Source organism: Oryctolagus cuniculus, chromosome 18 (genome assembly GCF_051225735.1).
Source record: "Oryctolagus cuniculus isolate XC-2025 breed Fujian yellow rabbit chromosome 18, ASM5122573v1, whole genome shotgun sequence".
Lineage (NCBI taxonomy): Eukaryota > Metazoa > Chordata > Mammalia > Lagomorpha > Leporidae > Oryctolagus > Oryctolagus cuniculus.
The window spans coordinates 25,877,979-25,897,125 of NC_142884.1; the positions used below are offsets into that span (position 1 = coordinate 25,877,979).

The window sequence follows — 19,147 nt, forward strand, 5'->3', positions numbered from 1 at the left end:
GCCCTGGATCCAGCCGCCACTGGCAGTCACTGCAGCCGGCCCCGCTGCACCGCCCGCCTCCCACACCCACGCCCGGTGTCCGGTCCAGCACTGAGCAGACTCTGTGCAATGCGGGCTTTTATTGTTGCCTCCTCCTTTGAGAGGCCGCCAGTGCGCGGGGCTGCACCTGCTGAGAATGTAGGCCCAGGGTGGCCCTGGGTCTTCTGGCCAGGAGGGCTCCCTTAACAAAGAGGATCTGAGAAGATTTTACTCTGCAAAGAGAAGTCGGGACACCTGGCGAGGCCGGGGCCTAGAGACACCTGCAGGGCGCAGGCACAGGGCACTTCCTGGGGAGGAGCTGCAGCCTGGCACTGGATCTGGGCAGCTGAAGTCAGATCCTCTCCTACACCCTGGGTGCCTGAGAAGCTCTCCTAAAAATCCCTCCCTTGATGAGGAATGAGGGGGAGGTTCTCTGTGGGGGGTGCAGGCGAGGCTTGGACAGGCAGGGGCTACACAGAAGGCCTGGCAAGGTGGCAGTGGCACCGGGGGCCTCCAGGAATGCACAGACCCCAGTCCGCTGGCCCCTTCTGTCTCTGGCACACTTGCAGCCTAGCAGTACCCGTCCCCAACTGTGCTCCACCTGCAGTCAGGGTTTGGTCTGCTTTTTCCCCAGCTGTTGCCAGGCCCGGGAGGACAGGAAGGGCTGTTGGAGGTCTAATTCCAGGCTCCGGAGCCCCAGATGGCCGTTTGGGGTCCAGGGAGAAGGAAACATGAGGTCTGGGGGTGGAGGAGGGCACCTGAGGGGTCAGGGTGAGTTAGTGAGATTTGAAGGCAGACAGCACCCAGTGGTCACCGCTTGGAGAAGATTCGACTCGGGCGCTGGAGAGGCTGTGGGCAGGGAGGCCAGAGCTGAGATTTTACACAGAGGCAGGGCTGCCGTGGGGACAGCGGCCCTGGAGGGTCTTGGGTCTGCCTGGGGGAGCTGAACAGCCATGGAGCCCAGGGCTCCGGGTCCACACAGTCTCCCTCCCTGTCCTTTCCCGCACCGTGGGGGGGGGGCGGCCCCCAACTCTGCATCCTCATCTGGAGGTTCTTCCCACAGAGTCCCAGGCTGGGCTGTGGTGGGCACGAGCAGTGCCCCTCCCCAGGGCCCCGGAAGGAGCCGGTGTTGGGCCAGGCCCAGCTGGACTCACCACAGCACTGATCGCGTGCCCCTTCTCCTCTGCTGTCAGTTTCCCATCTCCCACTGCTTCAGCGCAAGGGCGTTTTGCAGCACTAGCGGGTCACTTTGGTAATTTTGCACATAGGAAATATACTCATCGGAGGGTCCTGACAGAAATTCATAAACAGCTGTCTGCACAGCCGGCAGATGTCACAATCTGAAGAGAAATGGAAGGCATGGGTCATGGCAGGTGCGTCCCTTCACCCGCCCTGGGAGCCAGCACTGCCCTGGAAAGCTGGCCCCTGCCCCCAGAGCACCCCCAGCCCAGGCGTCCGTGGCTGGCACCCACTGGCAAGAGAGAACAGGAGCCAGGCAGCGCCGAGCAGCACCAGGCAAGCAGCAGGCTTCATGGTGCAGGGACAGCCGCTGCCATCGCGGGGCCCTTTATACCTGCTCTGTGTCTTCAGTGGGACAGGAGGGGCCTGTCCTCCCGGGGATGGGGGGCTCCATGCCCAACCCAGGCCACAGCTTGCATGACCTGCAGTTGCAGAGGGCGCACGTGTGTGTGTGTTGATAGTGGCCAAGTCCAGCCCTGGATTAACACAGGGCTTAGCTCCTTCTCCCTCTCTCTTCCCAGGGACCTGACCATGGGCCCATGCCTGGGTGCAGGGAAGGCACAGAACCAGTGGAAACCCTGCCTGGGCAAGGGGAGAAAGCACCACACAGGGCCTCTGGAGCCCTGGGCCAGCTCAGCCTCTCGCACCTTGGCTGGGACCCTGACGACTGGCTGCTGTGACTATGGGAACTGCAGGACACCCAGTGCCAGTGTGGCGGGCAGGCCGGAGTACAGCTCCTCTGCTTCTCTCTTGCACTCATGGCCCTGAAGGCTAGGGGACACGGGGTAGACCAGTTGTCTCTAAACACCTACTTGGCATTTGACCACATTCTGTTCTTTGGGGGTCGAGGACCCTGACTGGGCTGGGAGAGATGCCCAGGTCCTTGTCTTCCCGTGGGGAGAACAGAACCAGGACACACAGAGAAGTGCAGCCTTGTCAAAAGGCAGGGGTCGTGCACGACTTCTCCATCTCTTCCCGCACCTGCGCTCCCCGAAAGACGCCCCAGGGGAGCCCAGCTCCCTTCTGTCCCTGGCTTCCCCGCACACACCCTCTCCCACCCTGCTGCCTCTGCCACCTCCTGCCCAGTCTCCCTCCCTCCATGGCCTCCTTCCATTTTTTTTTTTTAATTTATTTGAAAGCCACAGTTGCAGAGAAGCATTGACAGAGTCAGAGAACAAGAGGTCTTCCGCCCGCTGGTTCACTCCCCAGATGGCCACAACAGCCGGAGCTGCGTCGATCCGAAGCCAGGAGCTTCTTCAGGGTCTCGCATGTGGGTGCAGGGGCCCAAGGACCTGGGCCATCTTCTACTGCTCTCCCAGACCATAGCAGAGAGCTAGATCAGAAGAGGAATGCCTGGGACTGGAACCAGCACCCATATGGTGAGGGAAGTCTTGCAGCTGCAAGTTCACCTCCCCCACACAGGGGAGCACAGCTGGGGCTGGCCGGAAGCTGGCCAGGAAGCAGCAGTGGGACAGGACTCTAGGCGTTCTGACCTGTGATGCCCACATCCTAAGCAGCAGTGGAACCCGCTGTGCCCCAGCACCTGCCCCGCACGTGAGTTCTTGCTGTGGCAGGACTGGGCTGGTAGAGGGAAGCTTGTGCTAAGGCGAGTTCCGCTTCCTTGGCTTGCTCTGCTCTCGTCCACCTGCACACGCTTGCCTTCTGCTGTTCACTGTGGCCAGGAGCAGCAAGAGGGCCTGGTGGGGAGCGCTGATGTGCTTGGGGCTCCCCAGGGTGCAGCCCAGCAGGAGCTGGGAGGCCAGTAGGAGTGACAGCCAGGCTCAGCCCCAGTGCACACTCACCCCTGCGCGCTCGGGCTCGCCCTCCCGTCTTCAGTTCTCCATGGTTTCCCTCCACACCAGGAACATGAGGGCTGTCAGAGGAGCTGAGGGCGTGGCCTGCTTCTCCGAAGTCTCTAAACAAGGACACGTTCACATGGGTAGGAGAGGACTTCAGTAAGTTCATGGATATTAGCATTTAAAGTGCACGGGCCAGGGTGGTGCTAACTTGCAATGATGGCATCCCATAGTGGAGAGCTGGTTCGAGTCCCAGCTGCTCAGCTTCGGCTCCAGCTCTCTGCCAACAGGCCTGGGAAAGCAGTGGAAGACGGTCCCAATATGTAGGCCGCTGCTCCCGTATGGGAGTCACAGTTGGAATTCTGGTTCCTGACCTGGGCTTGGCATAGAACTGGACCTCAAGGACTTCTGGGGAATCAACCAGTAGATGAAGGATTTGTCTCTCTTTCACTGCCACTCTACATTTTGAATACATAATTCATTTTTTACATAATACATTTTTAAAATATTTATTTATTTATTTGAAAGTCAGAGTTACACAGAGAGAGGAGAGGCAAAGACAGAGAGAGAGGTCTTCCATCTGCTCGTTCACTCCCCAGATGGCCACAACCACCAGAGCTGTGCCGATCCAAAGCCAGGAGCCAGGAGTTTCTTCTGTGCCTGCAGGGTCCTGAGCGGGTCTCTGCCTGAGGATGGGGGCTGTGGAACCACCCATCTCCCCAGGAACACGGGGAAGCTTGCTGCCGCTGGGCACCGGGGTCACAAACTGGAGCAAACTCCTTTCCATGGGACAATTTAATACAGGCTCAGCACCACCTGAGGGTGGCGGTGGGGGAGGGGGGCGGGGAGGAGAGTACAGTGGCTCCTGGCATGGCTGTTGTCTTCCAGTGTCAGGGTGTCCTGGCCCCAGGAAGAGCCTGGGCGGTGGGGGCTCAACCAAGTGCATAGGATGCCGTGAAGACACACGGAAGGCTGCTGCCCAGCCTGGGCAGGACAGATGGTGGACTCGGCCTCTCTTCTAGGAGGCACCCATCATCCAGGTGCCCTGTGGAATAGGAGGTAAGGATGCCTCTGGCCAGGGAGGGCACGCGGGCCTGGTCTCCCAGCCCAGGGCTGGCTCTGGCCGGCTCCAGCCCGTGACTGTCCCCAGAGTGCGTGGGGCTGCCATGCCAGTAGGGGGAAGTCTTCAGCCGTGGCCCCCAGGCGGGGACAGCCTGCATGGGCCCTGGTTCTGGGGGCTCCGAGGCCCGTGGAGGAGCCCACATCCACAGGCCCTCCTGGCTGCCAGCGTCGGAGGAGTTGTCCTCCCTGTGCTCTGGCCTGCTGAGGTTAGGGAGACTGGCGCACTGGCACAGGCCTCCCCACCTCCTCGAGTACTCTGGAGACTCTGTGGGGCTGGCCACAGCTGGAGACTCTGCGGTCCCCACAGGGGAGCCCAGGCCGAGGGGCTCTGGGCTGCCTTCCCAGCTCTCCTCCTCCTCCATGCCTTCCCTCTCGGCGATGCAGAGGCCAAAGCTTTCTGGAGGACGGATCATCACTGCACGAGTAGCGGGACCCCTGGTCTACTCCCACACTGCCACTGTGTCCTGAATGGTGATTTTGGCCTTCGGAGCAGTGGGGGCAGGAACGTGCATCTGGGAGACGCGTGCCTACCCCAGGGTCCTGCTGCACCATTTTATAGCCTTGGCTGCAAGAAGAGACACGGTTTGTTTACCACAGCCCCGGTCTGGCCTGCTCGGTGCTTGCCCCGACAAAACCCTGGGGTCCCCATCACCACGTGTGATGCTGAGGACTCTTCCAGGCTGCTGGCCCCAGACGGGAGGGTGTGTGCAGCCCGGGCCAGGGGAGCCCTGGGACACCACCGGCTCCTCCTGCACAGCCCCACAGGGTGGATGGCCCTGAACTCCCCACCTCACTCTCATCTCTGGGGACCCAGGCACCAACTCAGGACTCCGTCACCTACCCCACCTGACCTGCTGCGCCCTAACAGTGCATTCGCTGAGTTACCCACATCTGAGTCCCTCCTACATGGCTGGAAAGGAACTGAGCCTAAGATGATGGGGGTGAGAGCTGGGGTTGTGGGGCAGACATGATCGGTTTAGGCCCTTGGGAACAGGGAATGCAGTTTCTAAAGAGGTGGCAGGGGTGCCCTGTGTCCTCTGCCCCTGGACCACTGTCTCTTTCCTGGTGAGACTGGGCTGTCACTGCTACTGTCCCATGAGCACCCAAGGAGGCAGCATCTGGAGGCGCAGTGGGGTCTTCCCAGTGCCTGGACAGCCTGCACCTGGACCCCCACTTAGAGCCTCTAGAGCTGGGACAAGCCCATCTCTGCTCTGCATGGGGACCCAGGCGCTCAGGTCCTTGATGGCAGCAGCAGCAGGGGAGGAGCACAGGGACCCCTCCCCACCAGAGCCCAGAGGCCAGTGATGCTCCGGGTCCCGCTGACTTATGTTGGCCCGAGGCTAGAGCTGCAGAGCCCACACTCAGTTGCCCTTGAGTTCTGCCGCGGGGGCCCCCAGCGCCTGCCTCTGTGCCCACCCCTGCTCACAGGAGTGCACTCGGCCCCCACAACTGGGCTCAGGGCACCTGGGCCTTCCAGGAGTTCTCAGATGGCTGAAAGGGATTCTCTGCCGGACTGTTTCCCCCTCACTGCACAGGGTCTCCCACAGCCCCACCTCCCTCTAGCCCTGCCCACATCCAGGTGGGAACCCACCCACCTGTCCTAGGAGGGTCCTGTGTGCAGACAGTTGTGGTCATTGGGCCAGTATGTCTTGGGTATCAAGCCAAGCACTGGAGGGACTGCTCAGGGGCCAATTGACAGTGGGATGACCCTAGCCACTTCCCCTTGTGGTCTGTGGGGGCCTGGGATTGGGGATGCAACAGGGGGATTCTCAGTGCCCTCCTGAAGGGAACCCAGGCCTCCCAAACCCCCTCATCCCTCCCTCAAGTCCTGCTCACGAGGGACAGGCAGGGGGACCCCCAGCTCCTCCGTCCCCAGCAATCGGGCCTCTGTGGGCCCTGAGGACTCACTGCGATGGATCTTGAGGGCCGTGTATGCCATGGCTGGGAGCACGTGCTCGCCCTCCAGGATGTAGATGTCCCGCATCCTCAGAGCCAGGGGGAACGGCACCTGGGGACAGAGGCATTGGAGGACCCGCCGTCAGGGCCTCAGCAGGGCCCACAGGGGTGGGTGTGCAGTGTCACTACAGGGGACAGGGGGAGACTCCAGGAGCAGTGACCCAGGATATTGAGGATCTCTGTCTCTCTGCCTTTCAAAGAAATAGCAAGATCAATAGGGGCCTGTGCTCTGTACAGTAGGCTAAGCCTCCACCTGCCACACCGGCATCCTGTATGGGGCCAGTTTGCATCCCAGCTGCTCCTCTTCCAAGCCAGCTCTCTGCTTATGGCCTTGGGAAGCAGTGGGAGATAGCCCAGGTGCTTGGGCCCCTGCACCCCTGTGAGAGAGCTGGAAGAAGCTCCTGGCTTCTGACTTCTGATCAGCTCAGCTCCTGCCACTGCAGCCATTTGGGGAGTGAACCAGCAGATGAAGACCTTTCTCTATGTCTTTCTCTGTCTATAACTCTACCTCTCAAATAAATAAAATATTTTTATTGAAGGACGGGGTGGAGCCAAGATGGTGGAATAGTGAGGGCACGCACCGATAGTCCAGGAAAATTTAGCTTAATAAAAGTGGAGTTATGGTAGCCTCAGAAAAAGGATCAGGAAAAAACTGCAGAGGAAACTCTTCCGGATCTAGTGGCTGTGACTCGGAGGACCTACTGGGAGAACAAGGTCGCCCACCGCGCGGAAGCCGAGCTGCAGGAGCTGCATGGTCTGCGCACCAGTGCAGGAAGGGGAGTGGATGTCACACAGACACCAGCAGGGAGAGCAGGGACGCCCAGGGCTCTGAGTCCACACATCGGTGCTGGAAGGGGAGGTGAGCTCAGTAACCTGAGACATTGGCGGGGAAATAGCGGTCAGAATCTAGAGGGGAGCGGGAAAGTTCACCAGACTGACTACAGGAGAGAAGGAAAAAAGGTGGGGGGGTACTGGTACAGAGGAGTTTCTCTCTCTGCCAACCTTGCAAAGGCAAGCAAGAGACAAAGAGCAGGCCTTCACTCTGGATTTAGATAACAACTAGGGAGAGCTAAGGAACTGAGTCACTACAATTCAGTAGCCTAGGCAACCCAGTGGGAGTCCAGAGGAGAAACAGAGCCTGCACAGACTCTTTGGGTAGAAGCCAGAGATCGGAAGCTAAATACCATCAATTCTGCACAGCAGTGCGGTGTGGTATTACTTACCTCCTAAATAAATAAATAAATAAAAAGGAGAGATTTACCACGCATAACCTGAGGGTGTCACCTTTGCACACCCGTAACCCAGAAGAACCAAGCAGAGCTATCAGGCCACACCCATCTCAAGCCTCCAAGGCTTCTCCAACAGCAGGCAGTCCACTTAACACAGACATAGTATTAAAAAACACACACACACACACACAGTGACGAAAGAAGAATTAACTATGCCAAGCAACAAACACAGAAATCGAGGGAACAAGATCAACGATGACACTATGATGCCTCCAAATAAACAAAACACCCCAAGCCAAGATTATGAAGATGATGAGATAGAAGAAATGCAAGATATGGATTTCAAAAAATTTATGATAAGAACATTTAGAAGTTTTCACAACACAACATATCAAAACTTATGGGATACAGCAAAAGCAGTATTGAGAGGCAAGTTAATAGCAATAGGTGCCTATATCAAGAAATTGGAAAGGTACCAAATAAATGAGCTTTCAGCACATCTCAAGGACCTAGAAAAACTGCAGCCAAACCACACCCAAATCTAGTAGGAGAAGAGAAATAATTAAAAGCAGAGAAGAAATTAACAGGATTGAATTCAAAAAAAACATTACAAAAAATCAGCCAAGTGAGAAGGTGGTTTTTTGAAAAAATAAACAAAATGGACACCCCATTGGCCCAACTAACTAAAAAAAGAAAAGACCCAAATCAATAAAATCAGAGATGAAAAAGGAAATGTAACAACAGACACCATAAAAAAGAAATAAAAAGAATCATCAGAAATTACTACAAGGACTTGTATGCCAGCAAACAGGAAAATCTATCAGAAATGGATAGATTCCTGGACACATTCAATCTACCAAAAGTGAACCATGAAGACATAGAAAACCTAAATAGACCCATAACTGAAACAGAAATCGAAACAGTAATAAAGGCCCTCCCAACAAAGAAGAGCCCAGGACCAGATGGATTCACTGCTGAATTCTACCAGACATTTAAAGAAGAACTAATCCCATTTCTTCTCAAACTATTCAAACAATTGAAAAAGATGGAATCCTCCCAAATTCTTTCTATGAAGCCAGCATCACCTTAATCCCTAAGCCAGAGAAAGATGCAGCACTAAAAGAAAATTATAGACCAATATCCCTGATGAACATAGACGCAAAAATCCTCAATAAATTTCGCACCAATAGAATACAACAACACATCAGAAAAATCATCCACCCAGACCAAGTGGGATTTATCCCTGGTATGCAGGGATGGTTCAACATTCGCAAATCAACCAATGTGATTCACCACATTAACAGACTGCAAAAGAAAAACCATATGATTATCTCAATTGATGCAGAGAAAGCATTCGATAAAATTCAACACCCTTTCATGATGAAAACTCTAAGCAAATTGGGTATAGAAGGAACATTCCTCAATATAATCAAAGCAATTCATGAAAAACCCATGGCCAGCATCCTATTGAATGGGGACAAGTTGGAAGCATTTCCACTGAGATCTGGCACCAGGCAGGGATGACCACTCTCACCACTGCTATTTAACATAGTTCTGGGAGTTTTAGCCAGAGCCATCAGACAAGAAAAAGAAATTAAAGGAATACAAATTGAGAAGGAAGAAGTCAAACTATCCCTCTTTGCAGACAATATGATTCTTTACTTAGGGGATCCAAAGAACTCTACTAAGAGACTATTGGAACTCATAGAGGAGTTTGGCAAAGTGGCAGGATATAAAATCAATGCACAAAAATCAACAGCCTTTGTATACACAAGCAATGCCATGGCTGAGAAAGAACTGCTAAGATGAATCCCATTCACAATAGCTACAAAAACAATCAAATACCTTGGAATAAACTTAACCAAGGACGTTAAAGATCTCTACAATGAGAATTACAAAGTCTTAAAGAAAGAAATAGAAGAGGATACCAAAAAATGGAAAAATCTTCCATGCTCATGGATTGCAAGAATCAACATCATCAAAATGTCCATACTTCCAAAAGCAATTTATAGATTCAATGTAATTCCAATCAGGATACCAAAGACATTCTTCTCAGATCTAGAAAAAATGATGTTGAAATTCATATGGAGGCAAAAGAGACCTCGAATAGCTAAAGCAATCTTGTACAACAAAAACAAAGCTGGAGGCATTACAACACCAGATTTCAGGACATACTACAGGGCAGTTGTAATCGAAACAGCATGGTACTGGTACAGAAACAGATGGATAGACCAGTGGAACAGAATAGAAACACCAGAAATCAACCCAAACATCTACAGCCAACTTATATTTGATCAAGGATCTAAAACCAATTCCTGGAGCAAGGACAGTCTATTCACTAAATGGTGCTGGGAAAACTGGATTTCCACGTGCAGAAGCATGAAGCAAGACCCCTACCTTACACCTTACACAAAAATCCACTCAACATGGATTAAAGACCTAAATCTACGACCTGACACCATCAAGTTATTAGAGAACATTGGAGAAACCCTTCAAGATATTGGCACAAGCAAAGAGTTTCTGGAAAAGACCCGGGAGGCACAGGCAGTCAAAGCCAAAATCAACTACTGGGATTGCATCAAATTGAGAAGTTTCTGTACTGCAAAAGAAACAGTCAGGAGAGTGAAGAGACAACCGACAGAATGGGAAAAAGTATTTGCAAACTATGCAACAGATAAAGGGTTAATAACCAGAATCTACAAAGAGATCAAGAATCTCCACAACAACGAAACCAACAACCCACTTAAGAGATGGGCCAAGGACCTCAATAGACATTTTTCAAAAGAGGAAATCCAAATGGCCAACAGGCACATGAAAAAATGTTCAAGATCATTAGCACTCAGGGAAATGCAAATCAAAACCACAATGAGGTTTCACCTCACCCTGGTTAGAATGGCCCACATACAGAAATCTACCAACAACAGATGCTGGTGAGGATGTGGGGAAAAAGGGACACTAACCCACTGTTGGTGGGAATGCAAACTGGTCAAGCCACTATGGAAGTCAGTCTGGAGATTCCTCAGAAACCTGAAGATAACCCTACTGTTCGACCCAGCCATCCCACTCCTTGGAATTTACCCAGAGGAATTTAAATTGGCAAACACAAAAGCGGTCTGCACCCTAATGTTTATTGCAGCACAATTCACAATAGCCAAGACCTGAAACCAACCTAAATGCCCATCAACGGTAGACTGGATAAAGAAATTATGGGATATGTACTCTTTAGAATACTATACCGCAGTAAGAAACAATGAAATCCAGTCATTTGCAACAAAATGGAGGAATCTGGAACACATCATGCTGAGTGAAATAAGCCAGTCCCAAAGGGACAAATATCATATGTTCTCCCTGATCGGTGACAACTGACTGAACACCAAAAAGGAAACCTGTTGAAGTGAAATGAACACTATGAGAAACGGTGACTTGAACAGCATAGCCCCGATTGTTAATGAACAACTTAATACATTATCCCTCTTAGTATTTTTTTTGTCTGTTCTACTTAATATGACTGGTTTAATTCTGTAATTAATACACAGTTATTCTTAAGTGTTGAAATTTAACTGAAATGTGATCCCTGTTAAACATAAGAGTGGGAATAAGAGAGGGAAGAGATGTACAATTTGGGACATGCTCAAGCTGACTTGCCCCAAATGGTAGAGTTAGAAACATACCAGGGGACTCCAATTCAATCCCATCAAGGTGGCATGTACCAATGCCATCTCACTAGTCCAAGTGATCAATTTCAGTTCACAATTGATCATAATGAAAGGTCTAAGAGTCAAAGGGATCACATAAACAAGTCTAGTACCTGCTAATACTAACCGATAGAATAAAGGGGAGAGTGATCCAACATGGGAAGCGAGATACTCAGCAGACTCATAGAATGGCAGATGTCCTAAACAGCACTCTGGCCTCAGAATCAGCCCTAAAGGCATTCGGATCTGGCTGAAAAGCCCACGAGAGTATTTCAGGCATGGAAAGCCAAGACACTCTGGCAAAAAAAAAACAAAAACAAAAAACCCTAAATGAAAGATCTCTGTGAGTGAGATCCCAGTGGAAAGAACAGGTCTTCAAAGAAGGAGGTACCTTTCTCTGAAGGGAGGAGAGAACCTCCACTTTGACTATGACCTTGTCTAAACAAGATAGGAGACGGAGAACTCAAAAGGCTTCCATAGCCTTGGAAACTCATGACTGGAGCATAGGGAGATTATGATGCCATAAACAGGAGTGTCAATTTGTAAAGTCAACAACAGGAGTCACTGTGCACTTACTCCTCATGTAGGATCTCTGTCCTTAATGTGCTGTACAGTGAGATTTAATGCTATAACGAGTACTCACACAGTATATTTCACTTTGTGTTTCTATGGGGGTGCAAACTGTTGAAATCTTTACTTAATGTATACTAAACTGATCTTCTGTAAAAAAAAAAAAAAAAGAAATTATCAATTCCCAACTTGACTCTCACTGGGATGAAACATGACAATAGGTCTGATCTGATTTCATCATCATTTAAAAAATCATTATTTTTTTACTGTATGTTTCTGTGTGGGAGCAAACTGTTGAAATCTTTACTTAATGTATGCTAAACTGATCTTCTGTATATAAAGAGGATCGAAAATGAATCTTGATGTGAAAGGAAGGGGAGAGGGAGTGGGAAAGGGGAGGGCTGCGGGTGGGAGGGACATTATGGGGTGAAGCCATTGTAATCCATAAGCTGTACTTTGGAAATTTATATTCATTAAATAAAAGTTAAAAAAAAATAAAGTATTTTTATTTTTATTTTTATTTTTTTGACAAGCAGAGTAGGACAGAGAGAGAGAGAGGGAGAGAGAGAGAGACAGGTCTTCCTTTTTCCGTTGGTTCACCCCCCAAGGGGCTGCCACGGCCAGCATGTTGCAGCCGGCGCACTGTTCCAATCTGAAGCCAGGAGCCGGTGCCTCCTCCTGCCATGCAGGTGCAGGGGCCAAGCACTCAGGCCATCCTCCACTGCACTCCCAGGCCACAGCAGAGAGCTGGTCTGGAAGAGGAGCAACTGGGACAGAATCCTGCGCCCTGACTGGGACTAGAAACCAGGGTGCCGGCGCTGCAGGCAGAGGATTAGCCTAGTGAGCCACAGGGCTGGCCAATAAAATCTTTTTAAAAAAAGATAAATAAAGGACTAGTACTGTGGTTCAACGGATTAGGGCCTAGGCCTGTGGTGCCAGCATCCCGCATCCCATGTGGGTGCTAGTTCAGATCTTGGCTGCTCCACTTCCAATCCAGCTCTATGCTATGACCTGGGAAGGCACTGGAGGATGGCCCGGGTCCTTGGGCCCCTGTGCCCATGTGGGAGGCCCAGGGAAGGTTCCTGGCTCCTGGCTTCAGGTCAACTCAGCTCTGGCCATTGCAGCTGGTTGGGCAGTGGACCAGTAGATGAAAGACCTCTCTCTCTCTCTGTCTCTCCTTCTCTCTCTGACTTTCAAATAGATAAATAAATCTTTTTAAAAAAAGATAATTAAAGTTTTAAAACTGTAGAAGGAATGATGGAAAAAGTGAACCTCACTGTAGCAAATTCAGAATGCCTGATAGGGCCTGGCGCTGTGGTGTTGCAAGTAAAGCTGCTGCCTGCAGTGCTGGCATGGCATACGGGTGCCAGTTCTAGTCCCAGCTGCCCCACTTCTGATCCAGCTCTCTGCTATGGCCTGGGAAAGCAGAAAATGGCCCAAGTCCCTGGGCTCCTGCACCTGTGTGTGAAACCCAGAGGAAGCTCCTGGCTTTGGATCGGCGTAGCTCCAGCCGTCGCAGCCAGCTGGGGGGTGAACCAGTGGATGGAAGACCTCTCTCTCTCTGCCAACACGCACAACCTCAGTCTGATCATGAGAACATCAGGCCAAGTCAAACTGAACGTTCCTCTGCAGCATAACTGACCAGGACTCTTCAGAAGCATCCAGGCCATGAAGGAAGACTGAAGAACTGTCCCAGACTCTGGGAGACTAACCAGACAGGACACTGGAGGCAAGCTGGAGGCCTGGCTCACACCCTGGACCAGAAAAAGGAAACCAGTGGGAACATTGCAACACTCCGGTGAGGGCCAAGGACACTTTAGTTAGTACACTATCTTGCTCTGTAAACCACACACAGGGCTCTTTCTGCATGACCAATCAAGCACACGATGCACACAGCAGAGAGCATAGCTCTGGCCCTGCTCCGGGTGGATAAAGACCCCAGCTACTTCCTGTGACACACCTCTCTCCACACTGCTGCTTGCACCAACACAAACTCACATCCCAGGGCCCCAGTGAGGTGACCTGTGCTCACCACCTGGCACTGTCTGCTGCAACATCAGTTACCTGTGACAAATCAAAACACAAGCTCCCTGGGGCAGCGATTCTGAGATCACTGCGTCTCCACAGTCTGGCACAGAGAAGGATCAGTACATGTCGGCTAAGCCAACAGTGTAGGGGCAGCTGTGGGGAAGCGGCTGCTATGGTCCTCACTCTGCCCACTAGAGCACCCATTCGCCACCTCCCATTTGATCTCTATCAACTTAACCTTTCTACATCTCGCCTATGCTTTGGAAAGAAAATCATAGGACAAGGTATAGGCAGTAGAAAATCAGGAGAAACCAGTATTTAGAAGGAATAAAAATAAAATAAAAAGTCAAGATCAGAATAATATATTTTACATTTCTCTTGTTTGGATCTATCAGATATGCTACCACCATACTTCAAGAGTTATTTTAGTTTTTTAAATGTTTATTCATTTTTATTTATTTGAAAGGCAGAGCATCAGAGAGGGCAAGAGAGAGAGAGAAATCTTCTATCTACTGGTTCACTCTCCAAATGTCTCCAACAACTGGGCCTGGACCATGCCGAAACCAGGAGCCCGGAACTCCACTCAGGTCTCCCTCACAGGTGGCAGGTATTCAGGATTCGATCCACCATTTGCTGTCTCCTAGGGCACTAGCAGGAAGCTGTCCTGGAAGTGGGCAGCCAGGACTTACATCAGCTGCTCTAGTATGGAACCAAAGGTGCCCCAAGCAGTGGCTTAATCGGCTGTATCACAAGATCCATTCCTTCCAAGAGTTGTTTTAAAGATCAAATGGGGGGGGGCGTGCTGTTGTGCAGTGGGTTAAAGCCCCAGCCTGCAGTGCTGGCATCCCATATGGGCACTGGTTCGTGTCCTGGCAGCTCCTCTTCTGATCCAGTTCTATGCTATGGCCTGGGAAAGCAGTAGAGGATGGCCCAAGTCCTTGGGTCTCTGCACCTGCGTGGAAGACCTGGAAGAAACTCTTGGCTCCTGGCTTTGGATCAGCTCAGCTCTGGCCACTGTGGATTTTTGGCGAGTGAACTAATGGAAGGAATGGAGTTGCTCTCTCGCTGACTATCTACTTCTAACTCTTACCAAAAAAAAAAAAAATCAAATGAGGAAGTATATAGAGAACATTTACCCCACAGCCTAGACATAATCAATGTTCAAAAGTAGTAGTTATTTTTATTTTTACTAAGAAAGGTAGTATCTACACTACATCTAGATAATTACAGGGGGCAGGTGTTACGGGGTACCAGGTGGAGCCACCGTCTGTCTGTGAAGCCACCATCCCATTATGGGCACCGGTTCATTTCCAGGCTGCTCTACTTCCAATCCAGCTCCCTGCTGATGGCCTAGGAAAAGCAGCAGAATGTAGCCCAAGTGCTTGGGCCACTGCTACCAACATGGGAGACCCAGATGGAGCTCCCAGATTCCACCGGGCCCAGAACCAGCCATTGTGGCCATCTGGGGAGTAAGCCAGTAGATAGAAGATATTTCTCTCTCTCTCTCTAACTCTGACTTTCAAATAAAAAAATTACAAGGATAAAGTACAATATAGCAGTTCTAAAACTATTCACATAAAAAATACTTAATGAGCTTTTCTTTTTTAACAAATATTAGATTTCTAATAAGATAAAGTCAAATAACTAAAGAGAAATATCAATCTAAAATAACAGGTAAATCAGTCTCTCTCCACACACACACAATAAACACTAAAGAGATACCCAACTTTGCAAGTGAAAAAATGCAAGTTAAAACAAGAGATCATGTTCACCCAGCAAACAAGCAGAAATTAAAAAGCCTATTAACAGGGCCGGTGCTGTGGTGCAGCAGGTAAAGCCACTGCCTGCAGTGCTGGCATCACATATGTGTGTCAGTTCAAGTCCCGGCTGCTCCTCTTCTGATCCAGCTCTCTGCTATGGTCTGGGAAAGCAGTAGAAGATGGCCCAAGTCCTTGGGCCCCTGCACCCATGTGGGAAGACCTGGGGGAAGTTCCTGGCTCCTGGCTTTGGATCGGCACAGCTCTGGCCATTGCAGCCAACTGGGGAGTGAACCAGCGGATGGAAGACCTCTTTCTCTCTGCCTCTCCTCTGTGTAACTCCTTCAAGTAGATAAATAAAATCTTTTTTTAAAAAAAAGCCTATTAATGAGGTTGTATAGGAAAAGAAACCCCAATAATGATAGTATAAATTGCTATAATCTTTCTGGAGGGAAATCTGACAAATCTGTCAAAAACTGTAATACACATTAAGAAAACTATTCTTAATAACATGTGAGTGCAAAGGCATCACCTGCCAAAGATGATGATGAAAACCCAGTAAGAAAAGTTACTCTTGGGGCCGGCACCATGGCACGGCTGGTTAAGCTGCTGCCTGCAACGCCAGCATCCCATATGGGTGCCCGTTTAAGTCCTGGCTGCTCCACTTCCAATCCAGTTAATGCTCCTGGGAAAGCAGTGGAAGATGGACCAAATCCTTGGGCCCTGCCACCCGTTTGGGAAACTAGATGGAGGTCCAGGCTCCGGGCTTCAGCCTGGCTCAGTCTCAACCATCACAGCCATCTAAGGAGGAAACCAGCAAATGGAAGATCTCTCCCCCTTTCTTTTCAACTCTTCAAAAAAAATTCTTGCAAATTAAAAAAAAAAAAAACCTTACTCTTAAGTCCTCCACCTACCCCAGGGGAATCCTGAGGGTGGAAAAGACCCCAGTAGTCCTGGAAAGGGGGTCAGTAGGAAGGGGGTGAGAAGGACAGGAAACGGGTTGCCCAAGGGGTAGCTGGGTAGCACAAGCTGCTGCCCAAACCACACCTGGATGGCCTGCAGCTGGCTGCTCTGCGAGAGGACCAGCACAGGGGCTGCTCAGCGGGTCTCCTCACTGCAGAGCAGAAGTGCACAAGCACGGAGCAGGATGCCAGAGAGCAGCCGAGCAGGACACACGGACCCAAGCAGAGACAAGCTGGCTTACTGGAGCATACTACTCTGAGGCTGGTCCCAAGAGTGATGCACTCACCTCCCAAGGGAACTGTGGTGATGGGCATGGTGGGGCGTGGAGCACGAAGTCTCCAAAGGGGCCACAGAGCAGAGGTAACTTCCGAGTTCAGGGCGCACAGTGCACCAGTACCAGCTTATGCAAATAGAGACAGGACTGGGCTGCTCCCTATACAGCCTTTCTTCTGTTAACACCACAGTCTGGGAAGTGAGAGACAGAGGAGCTCCAGGTGAGAGTGGCTGCCCCACAGACTACAGAAACAGAAATCCAGCCCTCAGTAGTGCTCCTTAAAGAGCAGAGATCACAGGCACACCGTGCAGAATACAGCCTGGTGCAGGGGCCCACTCTAGGGAACCATCACACAGTAACCACACACCAGGAAGAAGGAGCCGTGACAGGGATGTAAGTTACGTGGATATACCCACATTCTTATGGGAACACACAGCACAAAATGGCTTGAAAATCTAGCTGGCTGTCAAGAAGAAACTGGTAAAATCCAATAACCATATCGGTCATAGTCACCCATGAAAAAGACTCAAAGTGGTTAGGAGAGGGATATGGATTGGCAAGGAACCTCCACAGCTACTCCTAAGTTAATTCTGCAAACAAGAGAGCCTGTTCTCTTCCTAAGAAAGTCCACACCCAGAGAGGTGTCTAACCTCACGGACAGAGGGTAGGTGCCAGGCTCACAGGGGTGTGTAAGTGCACTAACAGAGGGCAGGATCCACGATCACATGGGTATGTAAGTGCACCAACGGAGGGTGGGAAGGTCACAGCCTGCACAGCCCACAGAGGCCTCCAGGAGGAAAGACGTAGGACAGAGGCAGGCATGTGGTCAACTTTTTTTTAATGCTCCAGCAGTTTTATTTCATGAAAGCTTTTCTTTAGAATTACTCTACTACTTTTTTTTTTTTTTTTTTGACAGGCAGAGTGGACAGTGAGAGAGAGAGAGAGAGAGAAAGGTCTTCCTTTGCCATTGGTTCACCCTCCAATGGCCACTGCGGCCGGCGCACTGCGCTGATTCGAAGGCAGGAGCCAGGTGCTTTTCCTGGTCTCCCATGGGGTGCAGGGCCCAAGCACTTGGGCCATCCTCCACTGCACTCCCTGGCCACAGCAGAGAGCTGGCCTGGAAGAGGGGCAACCGGGACAGAATCCAGGGCACAAACCGGGACTAGAACCCGGTGTCCCAGCGACACAAGGCGGATGATTAGCCTATTGAGCCACGGCGCCGGCCTCTACTACTTTTTATAAGTTGTTTTTTTAAGTCAAAAGACACAGAGCTCAGGCCCTGGAGTGGGTGCTTGAGAATTCTACTCACAGCCAGTTTGACCAGCACCAACTCAGAGGCTGCCTCCTGCAGAACTCAGACCTTCAAAACCTGTTCGCGGGTAACTGATGGCACATAAATGCAGACACGAACTGAAGGCGTTTACTCATGATTCCTGTGACTTCAGAACCTATACTTACACAATCTCGGCGCTGTCTTCACAGAAGTCAATGTGCAATGTAACAGGCTTCATGCAGTACAACCGGAACTTTTTTGCTCTGTAGGGAAGCTGCATAAATGATTCCACTGCAACTCGGATGCTGACAAATGAAGCAGAGAGAGTTCCATTATAAAACACACAACACAGAACAGACTCCTTTATAGTTCACCTAGGTCAGTAACATGCTTGCCGTAAAACAAAGTAAAGGACATCCCTTTCTGATTCTAACACAGCCTCCAACAGATGCCTGGAGACATCTGGCCAAGGGGACAAAACTGCTTCTTGGAGGGTGGAAAAAAATCTTTCTGTAAAAGCAGAGAGATCCTACATAGTGATTCAGTGTATCTGTGGCATCAAAATTTCATGGCACAGGGGCAGGAATTCAGGGAGAGTGTATCTGGTGAGGCTCCTCAGGTTAAGACACACTGTGCAGCTGGCACTGTGGTGCAGGTGAAGGCGCCACCCACGGCGCCAGTGTCCTTGCGAGTGCCAGCTTGGGCCCAGATCCACTGCCGATCCAGCTCCTTGCTAATGCGCCTGGGACATCAGTGAAGACAATTCAAGTACTTGGGTCCCTGTGCCCACATGGGAAACTCAGGTGGAGTTCTGGGTTCCTGGTTTCAGCTTGGCTGTTGTGGGAATTTGCAGAAGTAAACCAAAGGATGAAAGATACACTTCTCTTTCTTTCTCTCCTTTTCTGTCACTCTGCCTTTCATACCACAAAGCAGAAGGAAGGAGGGAAGGAGGGAGGAAGAGAGGAAGGGAGGGAAAGAAGGAACAGAAATACTGCACAGGGGCAGGCATGCGGCCTACCTGCTGGGATGCTGCTTGGGATGCCCTGACCTCGTGTCAGAACACCCGGGCTCCAGTTCTTGTTCCACACCCAATCAGCCTCCTGCTGGTGCAGGCCCTGGGAGGCAGCAGGTGGCTGGGTCTCTGCCACCCACAGGAGAGACCACATTGAGTTTCCAGTTCCTGGCTCCAGCATGGCCTACCCAGGGCTGTTGTAGGTATTTTAGAAG

At 50.9% G+C, this 19,147-nt stretch overlaps 1 long non-coding RNA gene across 1 annotated transcript; it reads right to left on the reverse strand.

Annotated features, from left to right (window-relative positions):
- Positions 1 to 2,370: 2,370 nt before the first annotated feature.
- On the reverse strand, positions 2,371 to 6,205 carry LOC138846714 (uncharacterized). The gene is made up of 3 exons (XR_016224741.1): positions 6,084 to 6,205; positions 3,060 to 4,098; positions 2,371 to 2,590 (listed from the first exon to the last, which is right to left on the reverse strand). It is a non-coding gene; the product is annotated as an uncharacterized LOC138846714 (long non-coding RNA).
- Between the last annotated feature and the right edge of the window lie 12,942 nt (positions 6,206 to 19,147).